The sequence below is a fragment of the Gorilla gorilla genome, chromosome 8, assembly GCF_029281585.2.
Source record: "Gorilla gorilla gorilla isolate KB3781 chromosome 8, NHGRI_mGorGor1-v2.1_pri, whole genome shotgun sequence".
Classification (NCBI taxonomy): domain Eukaryota; kingdom Metazoa; phylum Chordata; class Mammalia; order Primates; family Hominidae; genus Gorilla; species Gorilla gorilla.
Genome location: NC_073232.2, coordinates 89,426,319 through 89,439,545, shown reverse-complemented (window position 1 = coordinate 89,439,545; position 13,227 = coordinate 89,426,319). Strand labels below are relative to the sequence as shown.

The following is a 13,227-nucleotide window of genomic DNA, read 5'->3' as shown; positions in this document are numbered from 1 at the left end:
GATGAGCAGTCCCTAGTCATGTGCTCAAAATATGATTGCTACGGTTTGAATGCGTCCCCCAGAGTTCATGTGCTGGGAACTTAATCCCAAATGCTACACTGTTGAGAGGTAGGACCCTTAAGAGGTGATTAAGTCATGAGTGCTCTGTCCTTGTGAATGGATTAATATCATTATCACAGAAGTGGGTTCTTTATCACGAGAGTGGATTTGCTATAAAAGTGAGTACATCTCTCTGTTGCTTGCTCTCACCATGTGATGCCTTCTGCCAGGGGATGACACAGCATGAAGGCCCTCACCAGATGCAGCCCCTGGATCATGGACTTCTCAGCCATCAGAACCATGAGCCAAATAAACTTTTATTGTTTCTAAACTACCCAGTCTGTGGTATTCTGTTATGGCAGCACGAAGTGGACTTAGACAATGATGTTTGCTCAAAACATTCCAAATGGACTTTCTAGCCTAAGTAACAGTCCATTTCCAACTAATATTTTCTCAAGAGAAGAGAAAGAGTGGGTTGTTACTTGAAGGAACATCTGTCTTAAAAATTTGTTTTCACATAATCTAAATTAGTAAAGAAGCGTGGGGAAAGAATGTACTGATGCAAATGGTAAGAGCCGTGGGCAATGCACTTCTGAGGTTTCTGAAAAGCATCTGTGTGTGTGCATTTTGAGAAAGTTACCACTTTGCCTTTCAGTTCACTCCAGGAACTGCTACAGTCTCAGGGTCCAAACCCCAACCAACTGATGTATTAATAAATGCAAGGCTGATGTATTAATAAATGCATATATAATATGTATTTATTACCATATTTATTACCATAAATATGGTTGTATTTAATACAACCAAGTGATGTATTAATAAATGCATGTATAATAAATTATATATGTACAGTTAGGACTGTGTTTCATAAAGACTTTCAATACCAAAAAAAGCCTGGAATGAAGTTTGTGCACAGGCTCATACCAGTAATGTCAACACATTGGGAGGCCCAAGCTGGGAGGATCATTGAGGTCAGGAGTTGGAGAACAACTGGGCAACATAGCAAGACTTTGTCTCTACAAAAATAAAAATCATAAGTTGGCCATGGTGGCACACGCCTGTAATCCCAGCCACATGGGAGGCTGAGGCACGATGATCACTTGAGGCCAGTAGGTTGTGCTACTTCACTCTAGTCTGGGCAGCAACAGGAGACCCTGTCTCCAAAACAAGAGTATGGAATGTCTTTTCTCTTTATTCTGATTTCAAACAGAGATTTCTTTTTATCAATTTGACCTAGACTTGAAAAAGCACATTAGTAAACCCCTTCTTTACATTTTCTCCCAATCAAAATAACTAAACAAAATCAAAACCATCAGAGAACAAGGCAAAGAATGGCACTCTTCTCCGAACCCCAGCCTCACACCACCCTCGCGCCCCAACCCTGCCTACAAGTTAGCAACTCCCTACATAGATGCATCATTCATACCCAGAAGGGCTGGCTCCCAGGAAGACATGACCTCCAAACCCAACCAGCACCTTGTTGGGCATTTCAGCAGAGCAGGTAAAGATCCAGGAGCAATTTTTCACCAGAATCTGGTGAGAGCAACACTTCTGAAAACAGGTGCCAAATTGTCTCCACTGTAGCACTTCACGTTCCCTCTTCAACCCATTCGGATCTGGAGTTTCCAATCTGAACTTCTCTTATCATGGTCATGGGCAACATCCATCTTGGCAATTCCAATAGATCCTTCTGTCCTCCTATGACTACCTCTCGGTAGGACTTCGTCTGTGCCTGAGTTCAGTGACCTTGTGCTCACTCTCTTACTTCTCCTTCCTCCCTGGCTGGCCATTCCTTCTCAGTTTGCTTTGTAGCTCCCCTCTCCTATTCTACCTCATCCTGTGCCACATGCATTCTCTCTCTCTCTCTCTCTCTCTCTGTCTCTCTGTTTTCATCCTTTCCTGCAGATTCACCTATCATCTAAATGTTATCTCCAGTCTAGATTACTCCTCGGAGTTCTAGACACACGTTCAACTGTCTTCCTAAGATTGGTTTGGATATTTAATAGACACCTCAAACTTAATATGTCCACAATAGAACTCTTGATTCTCAAAGCTGGCCCTCTCCATAAAACAAAAACAAAACAAAGCAAAAAGAAACCCTCCTAATCTCAGTCTTTCATCTCCTTCTGAGAAATTGCTCAAGACCAAAATTTAGAGGTCATTCTTAATTCCTCACTTGTCCTCACTCCCTAAGTCTCATCTATCATGAAGTGCTGACAGTTAACCCTCCAATATATGTAAGACACACACACAAACACACACACACACACACACACCAGACTTACTGATATAAAATTCACATACCATACAATTCACTAATGTAAAATGTATCATTCAATGGTTTTTAATATATTCACGGAATTGTACGACCATTAGAAACTCAATTCTAGTCACTTTCATCATTCCCGGAAGAAACCACAGACCCATAGCAGTCACTCGTAATTTGCCACCATACACCCCCTGTCGTAGGCAACCATTAATCTACTTTGTGTCTATGGATTTGCCTGTTCTAGAAATTTCACATAAAAGGAATTATACAGTTTGTGTTCTTTGGTGTCTGGCTTCTTTCACTTAGCATGTTTTCAGGGTTCATCCATGTTTTAGCATATGTCAGCACTACAATCCTTTTTAAAACTGAATAGTGTTTTACTGTATGGATATACCACATTTTATTTGTCTCTTCTTCAGTTGACAAACATTTGGGTTGTTTCCATTCTTTAGGTATTATGAATAATACTGCTAGAAATATTATTTTTGTATAGCTGGGACTACAGGTATAGGTATATGTATAGGTATGTATCCTATTTCTCTTGGGGATATGCCTAGGAGTGGATATATTGGGTTATAAAAGGTAAATCTGTGTTTAATTGTTTGAAGAACTGCTGGACTGTTTTCCAAAACAGTTGCTTTGGAAACACGGGCATTCCAATTTCTTCACATCCTCACAAACAACTGTCATTATCTGTCTTTGTGGGTATGAAGTGTTTTTTATTGTGGTTATAATTTGCATTTCCCTAATGGCTAATGATAGTAAAAACCTTCTCATGTGCTTAATAGTTATTAGCATATCTTTTTTGGAGGACTATCCATTCCAATCCTTTGCCCTTTTTTAATCAAATTATCTTTTTATTATTGTGTCTTAACAGTTCTTTATGTATTCTAGATACAGTCCTTTATGACATACATAATTTGCAACTATTTTCTCCCATTCTGTGAATCGCCTTTTTCCTTTTCCTTTTTTTTTTTTTCTGAGTCGGTCTCGCTATGTTGACCAAGCTGGTCTCAAACTCCTGGACTCAAACAATCCTCCGCTTTGGCCTCCCAAAGTGCCAGGATTACAGGCATGAGTCCCTGTGCCCAGCCTGATATGGTTTGGATTTGTGTTCTTGCCCCAATCTCATATTGAATTATAACCCCCAATGTTGGAGGACAGGCCTGGTGGGAAGTGATTGGATCGTGGGGGCAAACTTCCCCCTTGCTGTTCTTGTGATGGTGAGTTCTCATGAGATCTGGTTGTTTAAAAGTGTGTAGCACCTCCCCCTTCTCTCTCTTCCTCCTGCTTCAGCCCTGCAGGCTGTGTCTGCTTCCCATTCACCTTCTGCCATGATTGTAAGTTTCCTGAGGCCTCTGCAACCATGCTTCCTATATGACCTGAAGATCCATCAGCCAATTAAGCCTATTTTCTTTATGAATTACCCAGTCTCAGGTAGTTCTTTATAGCAATGCGAGAATGGACTAATGCATAGCCCTTTTCACTTTCTTGATATTGTCCTTTGCTGCACAAAGTTTTCTAATTTTGATACATTTATCTATTTTTATTTTGTCACTTGTCCTTTTGGTATCATATCTGAAAAAAATCCAATCCAAGGCCATTAAATTTGTATCTGTGCTTTTTCTGAGAGTTTTAAGGCTTACATTTAAGCCTCTTATTAATTTTGAGTTAATTTTTGTTTATGATATGAGGTAGGAGTCCAACTTTTCTTTGGCAGATGGATATACAGTTTCCCCAGTACAATTTGTTGAAGAGATTATTTTTCCCCATTGAATTGTTTTGGCATTGTTTTGTATTGTTTCCACTGATTTATTGAAAATTAATTGACCATAAATAATGTATGAGTTTATTTCTAGACTCAATTCTATTCTATAGAATAGAATAGAATACCAGTACCACACTATCTTTTTTTATAAAGTCATATTTTATTTCTATTATAAACTCACAAAAGGGCCCAGAGAGCCCAGAAGTGTGACTCAATCAGCTCAAGTTGCTGAAGCAGCTTTTCCCCTTAACAGTAGTTAATATACTTGCAAAGATCATCCAAAAACAAACACACCCTTAAATATCACCAGGTCAGGAAGTAACTGAAATACTGAACATTTGTTAACTTTTTTTCTTTTCCTCTTTTTTTTGAAGATAGGGTCTCGCTCTGTTGCCTAGGCTGGAGTCCAGTGGTGTGATCATGGCTCACTGCAGTCTCAACCTACCAGGCACAAGCCATCCTCCCACCTCAGCCTCCCAAGTAGCTAGGACCACAGGTGTACACCACCATGCCCAGCTAATTTTTAATTTTTTTTTTTAATTGATCATTCTTGGGTGTTTCTCGCAGAGGGGGATTTGGCACGGTCATAGGACAATCGTGGAGGGAAGGTCAGCAGATAAACAAGTGAACAAAGGTCTCTGGTTTTCCTAGGCAGAGGACCCTGCGGCCTTCCGCAGTTTTTGTGTCCCTGGGTACTTGAGATTAGGGAGTGGTGATGACTCTTAACCAGCATGCTGCCTTCAAGCATCTGTTTAACAAAGCACATCTTGCACCGCCCTTAATCCATTTAACCCTGAGTGGACACAGCACATGTTTCAGAGAGCACAGGGTTGGGGGTAAGGTCACAGATCAACAGGATCCCAAGGCAGAAGAATTTTTCTTAGTACAGAACGAAATGAAAAGTCTCCCATGTCTACTTCTTTCTACACAGACACGGCAACCATCCGATTTCTCAATCTTTTCCCCCCCTTTCCCCCCTTTCTATTCCACAAAACCGCCACTGTCATCATGGCCCGTTCTCGATGAGCCGGGGGTGGTGGCCGGGCAGAGGGGCTCCTCACTTCCCAGTAGGGGCGGCCGGGCAGAGGCGCCCCTCACCTCCCGGACGGGGCAGCTGGCCGGGCGGGGGGGCTGACACCCCCACCTCCCTCCCGGACGGGGCGGCTGGCCGGGCGGGGGCTGACCCCCCCACCTCCCTCCCGGACGGGGCGGCTGGCCGGGCGGTGGGCTGACCCCCCACCTCCCTCCCAGACAGGGGAGCTGGCCGGGCGGGGGGCTGACCCCCCACCTCCCTCCCGGATGGGGCGGCTGGCCTGGCGGGGGCTGACCCCCACCTCCCTCCCGGGCGGGGTGGCTGCCAGGCGGAGACGCTCCTCACTTCCCAGGCGGGGTGGCTGCCGGACGGAGGGGCTCCTCACTTCCCAGATGGGGCGGCTGCCGGGCGGAGGGGCTCCTCACTTCTCAGACGGGGCGGCCGGGCAGAGACGCTCCTCACCTCCCAGACGGGGTCGCGGCCGGGCAGAGGCACTCCTCACATCCCAGACGGGGCGGCGGGGCAGAGGCGCCCCCCCACATCTCAGACGATGGGCGGCCGGGCAGAGACGCTCCTCACTTCCTAGATGGGATGGCGGCCGGGAAGAGGCGCTCCTCACTTCCTAGATGGGATGGCGGCTGGGCAGAGACGCTCCTCACTTTCCAGACTGGGCAGCCAGGCAGAGGGGCTCCTCACATCCCAGACGATGGGCGGCCAGGCAGAGACGCTCCTCACTTCCCAGACGGGGTGGCGGCCAGGCAGAGGCTGCAATCTCGGCACTTTGGGAGGCCAAGGCAGGCGGCTGGGAGGTGGAGGTTGTAGGGAGCCGAGATCACGCCACTGCACTCCAGCCTCGGCACCATTGAGCACTGAGTGAACGAGACTCCGTCTGCAATCCCAGCACCTCGGGAGGCCGAGGCTGGCGGATCACTCGCGGTTAGGAGCTGGAGACCAGCCCGGCCAACACAGCGAAACCCCGTCTCCACCAAAAAAATACGAAAACCAGTCAGGTGTGGTGGCGCGCGCCTGCAATCGCAAGCACTCGGCAGGCTGAGGCAGGAGAACCAGGCAGGGAGGCTGCAGTGAGCCGAGATGGCAGCAGTACAGTCCAGCTTTGGCTCGGCATCAGAGGGAGACCATGGAAAGAGAGGGAGAGGGAGACCGTGGGGAGACGGAGACGGGGAGAGGGAGAGGGGGAGGGGGAGGGAGAGGGGGAGGGAGGGGTAGGGGGAGAGGGAGAGGGACACTATCTTAATTACTTTAGTTTTGTAATACGTTTTGAAGCTGAGTCTCCTATTTTGTGCTTCTGTTTCAGGATTGTCATGGCTATTCTGGGTCCCTTGAATTTCCATATTAGTTTTAGTATCTACTTGTCAATTAAAAAAAATTCATTTGAGATTTTTGACAGAGATTGCATTAAATCTGTAGATCAATTTGAAGAGTATTGTCATTTTAAAAATATTGTTTTCTGATCCATGCACATGGAATGTTTTTCCAGTTATTTAGGTCTTCTTTAGTTTCTTTCAATGATGTTTTATAGTTTTAAGGTATATGTTTTACACTTCTTTTGTTAAACTTATTCCTAAGTTTTTTATCTTTTTCATGCTATTATAAAACGAATTATTGTTTCTATTTTATTTCATATTATTCATTACAAGTATATATAACAAAATTGATTTTGTATATTAATCTTATGTCCTGCAATCTTGCTGAACTTATTAGTTTTAATAGTATGGTGAATTCCTAAAAATTTTCTATAAGCAAGATCACGCCATCTGCAAGTAAAGATAGTTTTACCTTTTCTTTTCCAATCTGGAAGCCTCTTATTTCATTTTCTTGTATAACTGCTCTGGCTAGAACCTCCAGCACAATACTGTATTAGTCAGGGTTCTCCAGAGAGACAGAATGAATAGGATAGATATATAGAAGTAGGCAGGAAATGTATTAGAGGAATTGGCTCACAGGATAATGGGGGCTGAGAAGTCCCACAACTGGGTGTCCTCAAGTTGGACAACCAGGAAGACTGGCAGCCTGTCTCCCTCTAAGTCCAAAGGCCTCAGAATCAGGGTAGCCAATGGCATCACTCTATCAATCTAAGGCCCAAGATCTGAGAATCCTGGGGCCACTGGTGCACATGCCAGAGTCCAAAGGACAGAGGACCTGGAGCTCTGATGTCCAAGGGCAGTAGAAGAAGTGTTCCAGCTCCAGCAAAGACCTTTCCCCTGCCTTTTTTTCTATCCGGGCCCCCAGTCAATTGGACAGTGATCACCCACATGGAGGGTGGATATTCCTCACTTAGTCTACCACTCTTACACCAATCTCGTCCAGAAACACCCTCACAGACACACGCAGAAATAATGTGTTATTAGCTATCTAGGTGTTTTTTAATCCAGCCAGGTTGACAAATGTATTAGGGTTCTCCAGAGGGGCAGAACCAACAGGATACATATACATGTGAAAGGGAATTTATTAGGGAGAACTGCCTTACACAATTACAAGGTAAGTCCCATGACAGGCTGTCTGCAAGCTGGGGAAGAGAGAAGCTGGTAGTGGTCAGTCCAAGTCCTAAAGCCTCAAAACTGGGGAAGCCAACAGTGCAGGCTTCAGTCTGTGGCCAAAGGCCCTAGAGCCCCCGGCAAGCCACTGGTGCAAGTCCCAGAGTCTAAAGGCTGAAGAACCTGGAATCTGATGTCCAAGGGCAGGAGGAGTAGAAGGAAGCATCCAGCACAGGAAGAAGAAAGAGAGCCAGAAGACCCAGCAAGCTGCTTATCCCACCTTCTTCTACTGCTTTGCTCTTGCCATGCTGGGCAGCTGACTGGATGGTGCCCACCCACAGCAAGGGTGGGTCTTCCTCTCCCACTCCACCAACTCAAATGTCAATCTCCTCTGGCAAGCCCCTCAGAGACACACCCAGAAACAATACTTTACCAGGCATCTAAGCCTCCCTTAGTCCAATCAAGTTGACACCTAGTATTAACCATCACAACACCTAAAATTTACTGTTCACAAATACTGAACAGAAGTGGTGAGAATGGATATCCTTGTCTTGTCTCTGAGCTTAGGAGAAAAGCTTTCAGCCCTTCACCATTCAGTGTCATGTTAGCTGTGGGTTCTTCATAGATGTCTTTTTCAGGTTGAAGAAGTTCCCTTCTATTCCTAGTCTGTTGAGTGTGTATGTGTGGGGTTTTTTTTTTTTCTGTTTCTTTTGGAGTTTTGCTCTGTCACTGGAGTGCAGTGGCATGATCTTGGCTCACTGCAACCTTAGACTTCTGTTCAGGTGCTTCTCCTGCCTCAGCCTCCCGAGTAGCTGGGACTACAGGTATGTGGCACCATGCCCAGCTAATTTTTGTATTTTTAGTAGAGATGGGGTTTCACCATGTTGGCCAGGATGATCTCGATCTCCTGACCTCATGATCTGCCTGCCTCGGCCTCCCAAAGTGCTGGTATTACAGGTGTGAGCCACCGTGCCTGGCCGAGTGTGAGTGTTTTTTTTTTTTAAAACATGAAGAGGTATTCGATTTTGTCAAATGCTTTCTCTGCACAAGACATCCTCTTTGCCTTTGCTTTTCAATCTGGAAGCTTTCTCTATGCCACCCGCATAACTTGCTATTTCTCATTCTTACAAGTCTCTACTTCAGGGCATTCCTGGATCATCCTATTTTAAAGTCCCCACCCATCACTCTGTCTTCTCCATTCATGCAACCACAGAACCTTCAAAGTACTCAGCCATTATGAAACCAACCCAACAGTCCCATATAGCTTTTTTTTTTTTAAAAAAAAGAATAAATAAACATAGAAATTGAACTTTCTGGTCTTAACATTTGAAACTTATATTTGTTTTATCTGAGATCCTTCCTCAGGAAATGACCTTCAGGCCTCTCAAAAAAAGTATCAAAGAAATGAAACTCAGCAGATCACATCCAGACAATAAAATGTGGACCTTGATTCAACATGATTGCTTCCAAGACCCTTCTGAGTTCCTGTTTTCCCACACATGATTACATTTCTTCCCTGCTATATAGCCAGTTTTGGTCAGTCAGAGAGATGGATTTGAGACTGAGCTCCCATCTCCTCGGCTGCAGCACCCAATTAAAGCCTTCTTCCTTGGCAACACTTGTTGTCTCAGGCATTGGCTTTCTGTGCAGTGAGCAGCAGGACCCAGATTGAACCCCTGGTGTTTTGGTAACAATTACTATTAATATATGTACATATTCTGATGACACTTGTATTAATATAAAGTTTGGTATTTGCCAGCACATATTCATAATTTTAGTCCTTGCAATAATAGTATCTACAAAGTGAATACTATTATATGCATCTTACACATAAGGAAATTGAAGGAGAGGTTACATGTCTTTTCCAAGATCATGCAGTTTATAAGTGTCAAACCCAGGATTAAAACCCAAGCCACTGAGCTGCAGATACCAGGCTGTTAAACATTTGCTATTGTGTCTCTCAATGATTACCTTTCCTTACTTGTTAATGTATTTATTGTCTATACACGAGCACTGTCAACCTCAGTTTTTGCTGCATCCCTAGCATCTAACACCATCCATGGCTGGTGCGCAATCAATATTTAATGAACAAATGGAACACTGGTCTTAAGATGCCTCACAAGGAAATAGTTCCATGGAACTCTGGTGAGCACTGCCCACTACTCACACCCATCAAGATTCACAAAGCTCATTAGTTTTGAAGAAGGTCATTTAACTTTAATCCAATGCTTTCCAAATGCACTTAGGCATAGACCCATCCTCTGACCCAGGTCCCCACTGTATTAGTGGCGTAGGGAGCTGTGTTCCAGGCAACACACTTTGAGAACTCCTGCTCCAGAGAGGCAGGTCAAATAGCACAGTTTCCAGAAGGGTGCTCCTGTTCCCACTCCTTTGGCTGGCTCTGCTCCTATGTAAAGGTCCTATCTAATTCACACTCCCCGAAAGCTCCCTAATAGCCACAGCTCAGCTCAGAAGGAAAACCACAGCTTTAAGTTTTCCTGTTCTTTCCTGAAGTTCATAAAGGGCACACTGGGACACATGACCATCGAGGAAAAATGAAGACATTTCCAACCATCACAGTGGCTCAGCTCTCCCGTATGTCTATGGTTCCACACCGCATCACAGAGGCCGCTTTAATCTTCTTCAAGCTCTGGTTTGTTGAACATGATTCAAACAAAATCACCCTTCACAATGTGCTTTAATCTCTTCTAACAGTGCAAGCAAAGCCAATAATGCGTTAACCACAAAAGTGTCATATTTCTTTCCTCAATACTTACCTTAACGCTGATATTTAAATCATGGCTTCAGATGTGAAATGACTTCAAAATCATCATATCTCAGCTTTTCAAGTCCTCAAGGCCATCCACTTGAACTCTCTCTGAAAAAGGACAAAGTCTCTACTGAAAAATCTGAGAAAGAAAATAGCAAACAATACAAGACAACCACACGTACGAATGAAACTGGATACTCTGCTGTGATTAATCTGCTGCCTCCAAAGAGCTTTTTCCCTTTCAAATACTCATCAACATCAGCAACTACAAATTACAGGCAGTGGTTAAAGTATCTTTTTAAACCTCTTATAAAAAGTGCTCAATAAAAGAATGCATTTTTCCCATTCATCGTAAACTCAGTGAATAAAGTCATTTCTATGCAATGGTTCTCCAAAGCTCTTATTTTTCTGGGAGGACTAAAATTTTATTATTTGGTCTATAAGCAAGAATCATTTTTGGTAAATATGAGTACTTTCTAAATTCAAATTTAAAATCAGATCCAAATATAGGGATGGCCAGGCATGGTGGCTCCCACCTGTAATCCTGGCACTTTGGAAGGTTGAAGTGGGAGGACTGCTTGAGGCCAGGAGTTCAAGACCAGCCTGGGCAACAAAGTGAAACCCTGTCCACACAAAAAATTGAACAAATTAGCTGTGCTCCTGTGCTCCCAGCTACATGGGAGGCCTAGGCAGGAGGATCACTTGAGCCCAGGAGGTTAAGGCTGCAGTGAGCCATGTTTGGATCACTGTACTTCAGCCTGGGCAACAAGGAAGACCCTGTCTTTAAAAAAATTAAAAACAAAAGAACAAATATGGAGGCTTGGGAACAGCAGCCTTGTCACAAAGGGACATCTGAGAAAATAAGAAATGGGTTGAAATTCATCACGAAGTTGGATGGAACTAACAAAGACCCAATTCCACAGAAAAAGACATGCTGGGTGAGAGTTAGGAGACTGGAATAACTCACCGAAGGCATCAGGGTGAGTGATTTGGCTATGACTTGGTCTATGTCAAGCATTCCAGGCAGAGACAATCTCTGCATTTATTTTCCTCAAAGAGTGAGGGGAAACCCCACCTATGCTAGAATGTACCAGAGTAGAATTAAGGCAAACATGCATTTCCCCTTGTGGTTTGCCTGACGAGGTGCAATTTGTATGAAAGATGACTCACAAGGTTACAGAGTCATTCTTTAGACTCGAGGGCTGACACTCTGTGTGGTTCTTAATGACTCAGCCTGGGAGAGGTCCCCAACACAGAAGGCTCCAGCCCTGCAATCCCAGACTACAGAGGAAAGCCCCTCGTTTATCAGCTGGTTAGTGGTTAACAAGCGTGGCTTTGGGAAGTCTTTTGTCTTAGGCTATTGAGTTCCATCTTCTCATCTCCTCTCTGTTGTCTACTCAGCACTTCCTTGTATTCTTACCGCCGGAAAAAGTCAGAAAAGAATTCACTCAAGCACAGAGGGCTCTGAACTGGGCAACAGCTGGCACCACACCAGGCACTGCAAGAAACCACAGCTGAGTCCCTTGGCGCTCATTTTTATAAACATTCTGCAGGCAGGATGTCAGAAGCCTGGTTTATCCGGCATAGAGAGAATGGGGTTCATCTCCAGAAGCCCAGCCCCAGAGGCAACTTCTAGGAAAAAATCATCTTGTGATGCGTGCGGGGTCAAAGGGGAGTCAGTCCATGTGAAGTTCCCACAAGGTTAAAAAATAAATTATTGTCACCACTGCCTGGTGGAATTCAGACAGTCATGAACTCATTCCTGTAAGCCACAGAGATGGTTGCGGTAAACACAGACAAATTATTGGGTTTAAGCAGACCGTTTTTTGTTCCAACAATAAAAAAAATCATTTTCCCTTTCCTCCACAAATCTCTTTATTACTAAAAAGCTTTGGTGCCTTGAGAACTGGGCTAGATCAATGCAAGCCTCTCTTTTTCCCCTGGGACTCCTCCTTAGGGCTCCAAACTGGTTTAAAAAATCCTTTGCCTGCTTAGGAAAAGGAGACCCTTTTATTGAACCAGCCACAAAAGAAAGAAAAAGAAAACTACTCAAAAAGAAAACAGGGGCTGGGCGCAGTGGCTCATGCCTGTAATCCCAGCACTTTGGGAGGCTGAGGCAGGAGGATGGCTTGAGGCCAGGAGTTCAAGACTAAGCTGGGCAATACAGTGAGACCTTGTCTCTACAAAAAAATAAAAAATTAGCTGGGCCTGCCTATGGTCCCAGCTACCCAACAGGCTGAGGGAGAAAGATTGGGCCCAGGAGTTGCAGGTTACAGTGAGCTACGATTGTACCACTGCACTCCAGTTCGGGCAACAAAGCAACACCTTGCTTGACTCAAAAAAAAAATTAAAAAGGCAGGGTGGGGTGGCTCATACCTATTGTTCCAGCACTTTAGGAGGCCACACTGAGAGGATCAATTGAGCCCAGGAGTTTGAGACCAGCCTGGGCAACACAGCAAGACCCTGTGTTTACAAAAAATATAAAAAATTAGCCAGGCATGGTGTTGCACACCTCCCAGCTACTAGGGAGGCTGAGGTGGGAGGATCGCTTGAGCCTGGGAGGTGGAGGCTGCAGTGAGCCATGGTCTCACCACTGCACTCCAGCCTAGGCCACAGAGCAAAATTCTGGTGGGGGGAACGGGCCAACAGAATCACAAGAAGCCAAGAAGAAAGGGCAGAATAGAAACATTCTCATCCCTCCCTCTTCTTAAAGAGAGTGCTAATCTCTGCCCAGATGCTCACGTCTTCCCCTGGCTCATTCCCCTCCTGACATCTGGAGCATGGGCTCTCAAACTCATAGTGTGCACAGCAATCGCCTTGGGGCTCTACAACTGTGAGTCCAGATAGAAGAAA

At 44.8% G+C, this 13,227-nt stretch overlaps 1 protein-coding gene across 1 annotated transcript in view; it reads right to left on the bottom strand.

The window, feature by feature from the left end:
* The window catches only part of LOC101129712 (supervillin), a 277,906-nt gene that overhangs the window by 191,322 nt on the left and 73,357 nt on the right, over nucleotides 1-13,227 (bottom strand). The window contains exon 2 of the mRNA XM_063710246.1: nucleotides 10,382-10,482. The gene's annotated coding sequence lies outside the window, so the exon portion shown is untranslated. The remainder of the gene's footprint in view (nucleotides 1-10,381; nucleotides 10,483-13,227) is intronic.